The sequence below is a fragment of the Heliangelus exortis genome, chromosome 1 (genome assembly GCF_036169615.1).
Source record: "Heliangelus exortis chromosome 1, bHelExo1.hap1, whole genome shotgun sequence".
Classification (NCBI taxonomy): domain Eukaryota; kingdom Metazoa; phylum Chordata; class Aves; order Apodiformes; family Trochilidae; genus Heliangelus; species Heliangelus exortis.
Genome location: NC_092422.1, coordinates 54,496,783 through 54,509,877, shown reverse-complemented (window position 1 = coordinate 54,509,877; position 13,095 = coordinate 54,496,783).

Genomic DNA, 13,095 nt, shown 5'->3' with positions numbered 1-13,095 from the left:
CTCTGCTCAGATATTCTTCCTGAGAAGAATGTATTAAGATAACAGAACTGGATCATTTTATGTGCTGTTTGTAGAAACTGATGATATTGCTGCTGTTTCTATTTCATCTTCTGGCTTCTCTGAAGTAGAATCAATCTACATTTCACTTACTTTTGTAACAAAATAACTTTGGTGTAGCGTTGTATAAACATGCCCAAAGTAGAGCACAGATAAAAATTTCCCAATTTCCTCTGCATTTCTTTGAAATTGTATAAAGATGTTTTCTAAACAGGCTGAAAAGACACCGAGGACATGGCAGGATGCATTCAGATATTGTTTAAATTATGTCAAAAAAAATCCAATAGTTTATGCCACAAAGAGTTATAAGGACACTAACCTGTATCAGGCCAGCATCCTGCATCTCTGTATTCTATAGCTCTTCAGTGAAAGCACTAAACGAATGAACACAATCAGCAACATCATCAACAGAAAAGATTAATATGGTCAGAGATATATTTATTTCTCTGTATTTCTCTGCATATTGATTTGGTTTACAATACTGGAAGACTAAGATGCAACATACAGAAACATATGTTACTTAAACATTTAGTTTTTCCTGTTTCTAAACTGACAATGCCATGATGGAAAAGGAACAATAGAAAGATGATAATGCAGGTAATTGGATGTAAAAGTACGCTTTAAAAAAAAAAAAATTGCTTTATAGCAATATAGTAATCGAGTGTAAGGTGAGTTTTTAAGGTCAGAAGATTCAGACATAGAATTATTATGAATATGGTGAGTTACGAGCAATAAAATCAATTTAGCTTTAATGGAAAATAATGTATTGCTATATAACTATTTTAAGAATGCTTGTAATAATATTCATAAAACTTTTTAAAAAATCAATCATAAATTCAAAATGTCTATTCCAGTGTATAGAAACTTTGTACATTCTCCTATATTTCTAATAGAACAGTACCTAGACTGTGTAGAGTATATTGAGACAGACAGCATATTGAGACAGGATATTGAGCTCATAGTACAGGCCTGACAATTCTTTCTGCATTTCAAGGTCATTGTATTATTTAACAGTAATTTTAAATTGTTTCTACATAGCCTATGCTAACACAATTTGGCCTAAAGTTACTGAGATTATATTATTTAAAAAAATATGTCAATTTTTTATTAACTAGTTCTCACAATAACAATTTTAATAATTGTCAATAATACCTTAAATTATCCTTTCTCAGTGGATGTTAAGAAATCATCCAAATTCTCAAAGCATCCCTTTCATAAAGGAAAAAAGCACATAAATTGGAAAGAAATATAATAGTTAAGCCATTACATTTTATATAAATATGCATGTATGTTATTATTATTGTTCCTGAAGAACCTAAAGAAGTAATAACAGAGGTAAGGACCATTCTGTTCTTTTTTGTGTTAAACAAATATTGGTCTTTATTTGGCCTGAAGAAGCTACAAAGGTTGAAAATCATAATATCATAGCTATAGTTCACTTTTCCCGGTAAGGAGAAAATTTGTTACTGTTTACTTGGGAATAAAAGTTTGTATGTATTCACAATGTCAGATACCAAAAAAATCCCTTAAATAATTTGTTTATTTTTGGGATTGGAATTTGGTATATATATATATTGGAATTTATTAGAATATATATTTTCCAAATCTCCTAAGTTTAAAATTTTAAAGTGTAGACTAAAAGTTATCATCAAAATCTGTAAATATTTTAGAATTTTTAGTGTATTATTTTATTATCAAAGAGAGAAGAAGAGAAAGAAAGAAAGAAAGAGAGAAAGAAAAAAAAGAGAGAAAGAAAGAGAGAAAGAAGAAAATAAATTAGAATTTATTAATTTTTAATATGTTTTGAGGGTTGCTCTTCACTCTGAGGCAAAGTGTGGATATAAGTGAGTGTCTTTTACAAATTTTCTTGTAAAAATGCAATATAGATGACACACACTCTAAGAAGGTTTTGTGTAACAACCTAACTGGTTGTTAAGGGAAGGCTGAAAAGCCTAGAAAATTACAAAAGCGTGAACTAGAGGATAATATCTTCAGAGAGTGGAAAATGTTTCCTCTCAATTACCTTTGCTAGAAGCTCCTGGGGCTTATTAGTTTGTAGGGACCACTTCATGTTTTGTTTGGTCAAGTATTCCCTTATCACAAATTCCTTCCCTCTGCCTAGGTAAAACTGTTATAAATACTGATGGTTTCCTTTTTATGACCCTGAAACATGAGTATCAGGACATCAGCAGATTTCATCTCCCAATCAGAGCACAGCAGCAGAATGATAAGACTTACTCTTTCATCTGACCCTTCATTTCTTCCAGTTAATTCTACTTTTGCAAATTCCTACTTTATTACATAAGCTATTCTTATATCACAATAGCATCGTTATTAATTTGACTGAAACCCAGGTATATCTTCTCTCATTTCTCTTGCTTAACACCTAGAAGAAGGGAAGACAATACCTCTCTTCAAACACTTAGAAGCCCAAGTCCTTTTGAAAGAAATTGTAACTGAAAACTACAGCCATTGTTCATAGCCTGAAAAGTCAAATGAATCAAAGCATACATGGCAAGTTTCCTAGAAGCAGCTAGTTAAAGTTATGTTCCTAAATGAGAATTAGACCTAACATAAACAAAAAATAAAAATCATATAAAAGTAGCAGGTCTCACTAACACCACGTCACTTATTTAACTGCCTTAGTATAAATCCATGAATCAATGTTTAGGGCCATATTTTGGAAATTAGTGATTGTGACAGTATTTTTATTTTGGTTTGGTTTGCATTTGGTGGTTTATGTGTGGGCTTGTTTTCCTTGGGGTTTTTTTGTTTGGTTTTCTTTTCTTTTTTTTTTTTTTTTTTTTTTTTACTCTGTTAACTTCATGTATAGTTTATATAAAGCCTGGCTCTATTTGCTAAGCAACTTCCACAGAAGTGCAGTGAGATGACTTCCATGAAATGTATACCAGAAAATGTAGTTTCTGAGGAATAAATGCAGAAATCCTCCAGTCCTCCAAGAGCAGCGAGAAGACATTTAGCACTGTATACCTAGGATTCTTATTCAAAGAGAAGGATATTCACTCGTGAAGTGAAATGAAAGTGTTAGTTTGTCCCTTGGTATTTATGACAATTCTGTAAAACTGTGATCCACTTTAAACCTCTCTTAAGAATTTATACATTCTTAAGCATCAAATCTCATCATGACCTGGGTGGAAAGTAGCAATTTCTGAAAACTTACATAAAGGCAACTCTCAGGAAAGAAAGCAAACTTCTTTGGGAAACATACGAGGTTAGTCATGCAGCACAGTAGCTTTTCCTCTGCTCTCTTTTCCCAAAGGAAATTTCAGATCAACAATTAGAATATCACTTACTCTCGTGATATCCCATTGTGAGACTATGTGAGACTACCTCTGGACTACTGTGTCCAGTCCCACCATAAGTAAATAAATAAAGTAAATAAAATGTGTTGATTGAAGATGGCCTCTTGTGCATTTCACTTCTTTCTTTTAGAGAAAAAAATCCTGCAACCTCAAAGTGCTCAGATGTGATTTCCTGATCCTGCACAACAATTTTCTCATAAACAACTTTCTCAAGATTTTTTTCGTTTGTTTCTTGAATAATTTACCACCTTTCTTTGTGTAGGGTGGAGATGTCTACATTCCTACCACAAAATATACATATAAATAGCTAAGTTTTCCAAACTACCAAACTACAGCAAATATGCTGGAACAATTTTTTTTTAATACTTTTTGAAAAGTATAATTCTTAGAGAGAAAATTGGCATGGGGTGTGTGGCATGGTGGGAGTGGTGTTAATAGCACCTTGTGCATCTAGTCAGTATCTCAATCCCTATAGCTTTCACATCACAAAATATTCTATCAATTTTGTATATAGCTATTGTTCCTCCCACTTCTTCCCATGTATGGAGTACATCACTTTTCGATTAGCTTCCTCCCCAAATCAGTATTCCAACGCCGCTCTCCTTAATCACTCATCTGAACCCATCAGTCATGAACCTCCAGCTTCTCACAAGCATTCACTTCCCAAGAGCTTCCACTAATGACTACCAGACAGCTAGCTTGATCAGAACATTCTCTTCCCTTATCTGGACTTTCTGCAAGGAATTATTACAGCAGCATCAGGGCCCCATAGTACTTTGCAGAGTCTCATATCTAATATAGTGTACACTGTTATTGCACTTTTTTTCCCTCTATAGACCTCTTCTCTTCACATATGGTATACAGAACTACGTGTTCCAAATAAAATAAAACAGTTCTGACTGCACATGCTATTACAATATAGACTCTCCGTTTATGGCAGTCGGCAGTTTGGGTTCCTATAGGAATTTTTTCCCTCTAAAATATTTGTTCGGTCAACAGCCAGTGTCTCACAGCTATCTTGAATACATTCAATCAAATACTTCTTTCGAGCTCCAGAAGGAAATAACTCTGCTTTCTGATGCCAGATGAATCATTAATGGAAACAGTCTTGGATTTTCTTCTAACTTGTAATAAAAAGTGGCAGATAAAAGATTTGTTGAATGCAGTTGCAAAGTCCTCATTCACCTATAACTAGAAAATCAGGCAAAATTGTTCTTTCAGGAATGAAAGCCTATTTGCAATTCAGAGAAATGCTAAACATTGATTAAGCACTATTTAAGCTGATTTAATCAATTTTTGAATCTATGATATAGCATTCCAATACATCAAAAAAGGAAGAATCATCCAGCACACCTCATCTGCAATAAGTGGCTTTGAAAATGGATCAAATTTTTCCTCAAAGGAAGTCTGAAAATGTTACATGCTATTTGGTATGAAGTGCAACTCCTCCATCTGAAAGAAAACAACCATCCAAAGATTATAGATTTCTTTAACTGAAAAAACCCCACTTCATTCCAAGTTTTAAAGAAAAATAAAATCTCTAGAAAATAATATTGTTTTTAAAAAACCTTAGCTATGTGTCAACTTTGATTTTCAAGAATAACATTGTTCTTCAGACTAGTCATTTTATGTTTAAATGGCAATAACAGTTTTCATTTTATAAATTGATACATTCTACAAGCCTAGTTTTGAAACTAGACCATATTGCTGGATTTCTGAATGGGAGGATATCACAATATCCTCCTGACAATATTTGTTGAATATATGAAAACTTCTTACTTTCTGGTCCCTATGCAAAAATGTATGATAATTGGGAACCTTGATCTGATAAAAACTGCTCACATCCAAAACTGGCTAGAAAGCAATGGTTTTGGTTTTTGTTTTGTTCCTCAAGTTTAATATGTGATCACATTGAACAAACCAAAACTATATTCCTCTGCTTTAAACTGTAAGATAATAGAATAGTTTATACTTGTATTTATTTTCTGGCTTACATGTATCTCTTCACAACTGACCAGAATCTGAAGATCTTTTTCAAAGGTATCTAATTCTACCTGAATACCTAATAAATATGGAAGGCAAAATAGAATGCCTAGTATTTAGAAAGAAAAATATCCCGGTGACTTCAGTGCAGTAAAAAGAAATAAATTATACTTATATGAGCTGTTTCTATGTAGTAACAAGAACCTTACACAGCCCATTCACAGTGCTAGAGTTTAAATGGGAACTTTTTGTGTAGTTTGCAAAGTTTTGTGATCTTCATCTGTTTAAAATCAGGCAAACACATCAAGTCAAATTCTTTAATTTTGGTTGAAGGCATATATTAAAAACTCAGTGATTTACTTAGCCACACTTGAATACAAGATAATATTTAATTCTGATTCAGAAGGTTTGGGAAATGGAAAATGTCTTAAAACCACACCATTCTTATAGTTTTGAATAAGCATTAAAATAATCCAGAATAAGCAGTTCAAGAAATTTGAGTTCAATTTCCATTTTATATTATTTTGGTCAAGAGCAAATTCTGATGATCTGTAATATAATAACTAAGTAGCTTCAGCACTAAGAGGTTCTAACCTTCAACAAGAGAATTGTTCTACAGCTTCTAGCAAAGGGCTACTTTCTATTAACCAGGTATTAATTAAACTTTCCATGTTCCTGCAATGCAAAATTGCTAACAATGGAATGATTTATGGGTTTCTCGAATACTCTCTTGTTCTTCAGAAATGAAAAACAGCAATTTAAATACATTATCTCCTTATATGAGAAAGGTTTTAGATGCTAATTCAGCTATCATTAACAGAAGTCCTAATGTATGTCTTAATAGTTCAAAACCCATTCCTGAACCCTTTTTGCCTTCTTAACTTTCTTTTTTTTTCTTTAATAGTGTCATTCATATATGTTCAGAATTCCTAAGAATCCTGAATTTTCAGGGATAAGTGTGGAATAGACCAAAACTAATTATTCGTTCCACTTGTAAAAAATCCCAAAGACCTACAAGATCCCAATCTGTGGTAAATAAATGGGGAAATCTGTGGTAAGGGCCAAATAATGTTTACCCAAAGTGACAAAAGCGTAAATATTCTTAATGTATTTTTTTCTGATATTAGAAACCGTTTTTATTTTTGCAACGCTGTAAAATTATAATGTAATTAACCATGCCATTTTATTCAACTTCTTTCCTCTGTGTTTTGAAAATAATTTAAAAAAATTTTTGAAAATACAACACTTTTAAAGATCCCTAATGCCCCTGGGCTGTCTCCAAAGGTGTTGACTTTGACTATAACCCAATGGACACATACTACTTTAAACTGCATAAAATACATAGAATTTTATCTTCTAATTCCATGTCTGCCAATATGTAAATGGAGGATGAAAATAATTCTTTCTGTTCAAATAGGTATCTGGCACAACAAAATAATCACTGTAATATATGATCAGCATTAGTTCATAGTAAATGCTGCTATAAAATTACTCCCATTATAGATATTCACTTCTACAATCAGCAAGTGATAAACATTCAATTCTGAACCTGACATACCACAACTGTCATCATATAACACTTTTAATTATTATGTGAGTGAACATTTAATCAGGTAGCTGCATATAATTACCTTTTGAATACACATACAGTTAAATGCAAAATCTGAAAGAGAAACTTTACAAAGTAACAGAAGATTTTTGAGAAGTAGGTGCCAAATAACAGCACTAAATTACATCAGAAATCTAACCAGATTCAGATATCTAAATCAGATCTATTAATTTTAATCTCAACAGAGTTTTTTTACGTTTGTCTACCAGAATTACTACTTCTTATGGACAGTTGTGAAGCATTTCTTATGTGCAGAAGATTAGACAGTAGCTTTTAATTACATTTTCAGGTGTTATTCATTAGAAATTTATTTAGGAAAAATGACAGGCTTATTGCAAAATACCTGTGAGAATACAAGGGATGATTTTGCATTAAGTGTAGAGCTTCTCAAAAACTCTTGATAACATAAGAAGTCTTAAATTGGAGAGGCTAGAAGAAACATTCTCACATGTGGAATAACAAAAAGCCTGGCTCTTAACTTTGACAGCTGCTTATTGTTTTTCTAATTTTCTTCCTTTCCTTAACTGGGATGATGTTTTCCTCCCATTTTGCATCACAGTGTTCATTTCCAACTTTGAAGATGGGGAGTGACTTGCAAAATATTGATGGAAATAATTAGACCAGTACAGAGGTCTTTTATTTTCCTTTTTTTTTTTTTTTTTTTTTTTTTGAGACAGTCAGAATCTGTATTCTTAAACAAGCTATCTCCCACAATATTCCTTCATCCTGATTCCGTGGTCATCTACATCAGACAAATTTTAGTGCAGCTAAATTTGTGTACTTTGGAGTAAGACAACTCATTCCTCAAAAATTAATCCTAAATAAAGTTCTGGGAAGTTTTTTTAAGATATAACTCTCAATAGGCATCATGGTTTGCACTGTACTGGGTTTACTTTCTTTCTTTGCTCCACTATAAAGATATCCCACTAATTTTATTCCATTATGCATTCTCAAAAAGAATTTATGCTGTAGAAAATCCACTCTGGTAGGCTGCAACACAGACCTTTCATTGCAAAAGATACTTTAAATGATCTTTGATGAGCTGATTATACCTCAAATAATGATACAGTATTCTCTAAAAACATTTACTGAGCTAAGTTAACATTTCTGTGCCAGCTAAGTTAGATCTGCTTAGCACACTTTTTGGGCCCTGACAAGATGCATATTAACTGACTAAAAATTCAGCCAATTATTTTGACTACTACAGCTATTGATTGGTATGATATATTTATACAATAAGTAAGCATCTGTATAACATACATGTATCACTCCATGTATTTACGTGTGCCTGTGCATTTGTGTATACATTTCAAAACATTTGCTTCAGTAAAGCTTCTGCTCTAAATTATTGCTGCTAAATAAATGTCCTGCTGTTCTAAATAGAAAAATTGAAGGTGTTATTGATTTTCTGTTACAGATGTTGTATGGGTCACTACAGATGTTTATCTTCATTGGCTATTTACTAGCTGTGTGGAAGACCTCTTAGAAAATCAGCAGTGGAAAAGGTCATATTATGTCAATGGCAATTATACGAAATCTTTACCATTTAAAATTGATTTAAGTCAGTAAAGAAAATTTCAGAAGTGTTAGCATTGCATTATGATTCTCAAAAATCTGGTGGAGAATGGGGTTTGTCTGTTCTTACAAGAAGAGGAGTCCCCTTGAGGTTTAGATCTGTAAAAGGGGAAGCAAACCATAACTGTGAATGCTTATCAATGCACTTTGAGGCTGCTTCAAAGAGTATGTTAAATGCTAAATCTATATGTTTATGGAGAACATAAAAAAACCCACAGGATATCCATTGTGGGACACTTTCATTATTCAGTCCTGTTAAGCATCAAAGTGTATGCAAAAATTAAATAAAATTATATGAATGATAAACTGATATGAACAAATAAACTGCAAGCCTTGTAAAATATATGAAATGAAACTCAGGGCAGAGCTAAGTGAAGAATTCTAATATAATATAAAGCACATTGCCATAAATCTTTTCAAGTTACTTACATCATAAAGAATTTACTTCCTTCTGACTCTTTGTTGCTCACTTCTGAATATTTCTTTGTCTTTCCAGTTTCTAGAAGTAGCACTGAGAATCAATGGAAAAATGAATCATGAAGGCTCATACCCAGGGGGAACGATGCAAGTAAAAGAGTAGCAAAGAAATAACATCAGTGATATAATAATAACAGAACTCCATGCCTTCTGCCATATCCTGTGTTGTTTCATCAACTGACAACAAAGCATACTGGCATTTTTGGTTTTGGTTTAATAAATTGAAGAATTATGCACTTTCTCTTCTCATTGATGCACCAAACATAAGCAAGCAATGCCATAAATTTTAGGCATAATAAATTGCAGACATTTTGGAACACAGAGCAAAGAAAATGAGAACTTTTAGTTCCAAACCACTGTTTAACAATAAATTGAAACTATCTGATATATATGTAACTAAATGGATTTTTTTTTCTTTTCAATTTATGGTAAAATAGGTGTGATTTTCATATTACTTACAACCTGGAATGGACTTTCAGGGCCTGGAAAGGCCCTGTTATTATCTCTTTCTTTAGCCTTGGGAACATTTTCATTAAATGATAAAACTAGCATTCTCATTTTTGTCTTTGTGTCTTAAATTCAAAGCATACTCTGTGATGATTTCATCAACATTGCCACATTTGATTAGCTTAAAAGAGAAAAACAAGTACCATCTATTCAATGCAATAATTATCATGGTCTTTTTTTTCAAGAATAGTATATAGTACAGGATACAAGCAAGTTTCCTGGATTTGTTTCTCTGATGTACAGTCAGACAGATGGACTTTAAATTTAGTGATTCATTTGTTTTTGATAAGCACCACAATGGAAACTTGATAAGCACAAAATATTGAATTTCTTAGGACGTGTAAAGAACTTAAAAGGATACAAACAAGAATGTATATATTACATATAAATATACATTTTTTGACAAACACTGAAATCTATAATTTGCTCTGTAGACATCCTAACAAATCAGAGACAATGAAAATAAACTAAGGAAACCACAATAAGCATATGAATGAAGAGATGAAACTCTAGCATTAAAATTTTACCTTATCAGTGCTTACAAAGAGTTATGAGAAATCCAGTATTATTTTTGTTTAGTCTTACTAGCATTTGGAGAGAGAGATACAAATATATAAATTCTGTAAGTCTTAATAAACTTAAGAAATATCAGTATATTCATAAGAATTCATAAGTATTCATAAGAAATATCATTAACTACCAATTTTACATGAAAGTGTCCTTGATGACACTAAATGGTTTTCTAGCTAGTACAAAATTTGATAGTGAATTTCCTAAACAAGGGCAATTGCTAGAGTTTTGGTTCAAAACTTTGTATCTGTAACACAGATGAACCTAAATAAAACAGTTGTGTGTTGTAGCTCGATATTCAAATTCACAGTTATAGATTTCCTCTGTGATTTCCTAATCATTATTCAGTCATAGAACCTTCACTTCATAGAATGGTTTGGGTTAGAAAGGATTCTTAAAAATAATTTTAAAAGATCCTTTCAAACCTATACCACTCTATGTTAGTACAAAAGTATAAATGAGCTGCAGCAACTGCCCTTTTTTGGGCAATCTGGTATTGAATTTTGCATTATCATAAAATGTTTTAGGATGGAAATGACCTTTCCAATACAAACCATCCTATGATTCATTGATTCTATGATCACCTAGTCCAACTACCCCTGCCTTGAGCTGTGACATCTTTCAGTATATCTGTTTCCTCAAACACACATCCAACCTGGCCTGGAACATTGCCATTGATGGAGTGTTCAGACCTTCTCTGGGCAACTTTTTCCAGTGCCTCAACACTCGTATTATAAAAAACCCACAATAATTATTCCTTGTGTCCATTCTAAACCTATTGTCTTTTAATTTAAGACTATTGTCCTATGCTGTGTCACTACAATCCCTGGTAAAAAGTCTCTCTCTCTTGTAACTGCCTCCTAGGTATTGAAAGGCCACAACAAGGTCTCCTCAGAGTATTCTGTTCTCAAGACTAAGCAAGCCCAGCTCGCTCAGCTTTTCTTCATAGGAGGGATACTCCAACCATTTGATTGTCTTTGTGCCCCTTTTCTGGACTTACTCCATCAGGTTCATGTATGTCTTGTACTAAAGGTCCCAGATGCAGTAATCCTGGTAGGATTTCATGAAAATGGAGTAGAAGGGGAGAGTCTCCTCCTTTGATCTACTGGCCATGTTTCTTTTTCTGCAGCCCAGGATCTATTTGGCTGTCTGAGCTGTGAGCACATGTTGCCAGCTCACGTCCAGTTTTTCATCAACCAGTATCTGTCAGTCCTTCTCCACAAGGTTGCTCCCAATGCATTCATACCTCAATCTGTATTTATACTGGAGATTGCCCGAACCCAAGTATAGAACCTTCCACTTGACCGTGTTGAACTTCATGAGGCTCACACAGGCCCACTCCTCAAGCCTGTCAAGGTCTCTCTGGGTGGCATCTCTACCTTCTGGTGAACTGATTGCACTACTCAGCTTGGTGCAAACTTTGAGAATCACAGAATGGTTTGGGTTGGAAGGGACCTTAAAGATCACCTAGTTCCAACCCCCCTCCCTAGGCAGAGACACCTTCCACCAGAACTTGCTGGAGTGTGCACTCAATCTCACTGTCTGTGTCACTGATGAAGATATGAAAAATTATTAGTCCCAGTACAAACCCTTGAGGGACACTACCTGGTATTCATTTCCACCTGGACACTGAGACAGTGAGCATAGGTATTTGGACACAACCACACAGCCAGTTCCTTATACATCTAACATTCCACCGAAGAAACACGTTTGTCTCCAATTTATTGTCAAGAATGTTGTGGAGGACCATAATTCTTCTTTTTATGTAGTTCAGATAACAGTGATATTTTTTTCTCATGGTCAATTTCTTATTTGCCAAAAAATAGCAATATTTCTGGAGACTCCCAGAACAAAATAATCTTATGCTGAGTTAAAAAAAGCAATTTACCGGGATTATGTAGCCTTTTTATTGAGTTAGATGAACCATCCCATATGTTACAGAAATATTTATTAGGAATACACTTGTATTTTTAAAATAACTAAGGATGTTTTTCAGAGGTCTCCTATTTATTCTCCTTCATAAACTGGGAACTATAGAGTAATATGAAAAATTATGGAAAACATATTAAGTTCTAAAAATATATATATATACTGTGGTTATTTTATTCTGATATCTCTGGGGGTTATTTTTCAAACAATAATGATATTTCCTTTGGTTTTTGCCTGCAATTAAGTAACAGTAAGAAAAATTAGTATGGTTTAACCCTATTAAACACTTCAACATATTCCTATTTTTTTATCCTCTGTCAAATTCAAGAGGTTATAAAGCAAAGGAAACACTTTATTTGTATGTATTTCACAAGTGATTGCAATACACTATTATACTGAAGTAGGTACAAACACAGATTATTAGTTTTCTGTTAAAGCAAAAGACTTCACTAGGCTATAGATGCAGATATTTTTAATTCCTTAGTGATTCATTTTTCTGTCCAAGGAAAATGTAAGCATTTGTACCAGTGTTGATGTCTGGTGAAGTGGAACTACCGGTCATATTTGTTTTATGATGTGAACCAATTTGAAAACCTTCCCTATAATAAAGAAGTCTGGCAAAACAGAGATGCTTTGTCCTGAAAAAATTCAGCCAAGTTTGAAGTATGGAGAGAAATATTCTTGTGGGAGGTGAAAGCTACAGAAATAGAAAAAGAGAATATTAAATGTTTGATTATTTTGCAGAGAGTTTTAATCTGATTTATGTCAGTTACTGCTTCCAGTAATTGTAGATCTGTGTTTTAATGACTGTAATTAATAACTGAGCTCATGTTTTTCCAAACACGCATGAACTAATTTTTGGTCAGTATCACATCAATTTACTATGTGCCCTATGTCTGCAGAAAGATTTATAATATTTCATTACACTCATAGAGAAAATGCTGATTAAGTCCTTCCAAAGAGGACAAGTTTCACTTACAGAGAATTATGTGACATAAGCAATTATAACAATTGAGTAAAATGGCTGGTCCAAAATGAAGCACAAATTTGCACGGAGGATGGGAG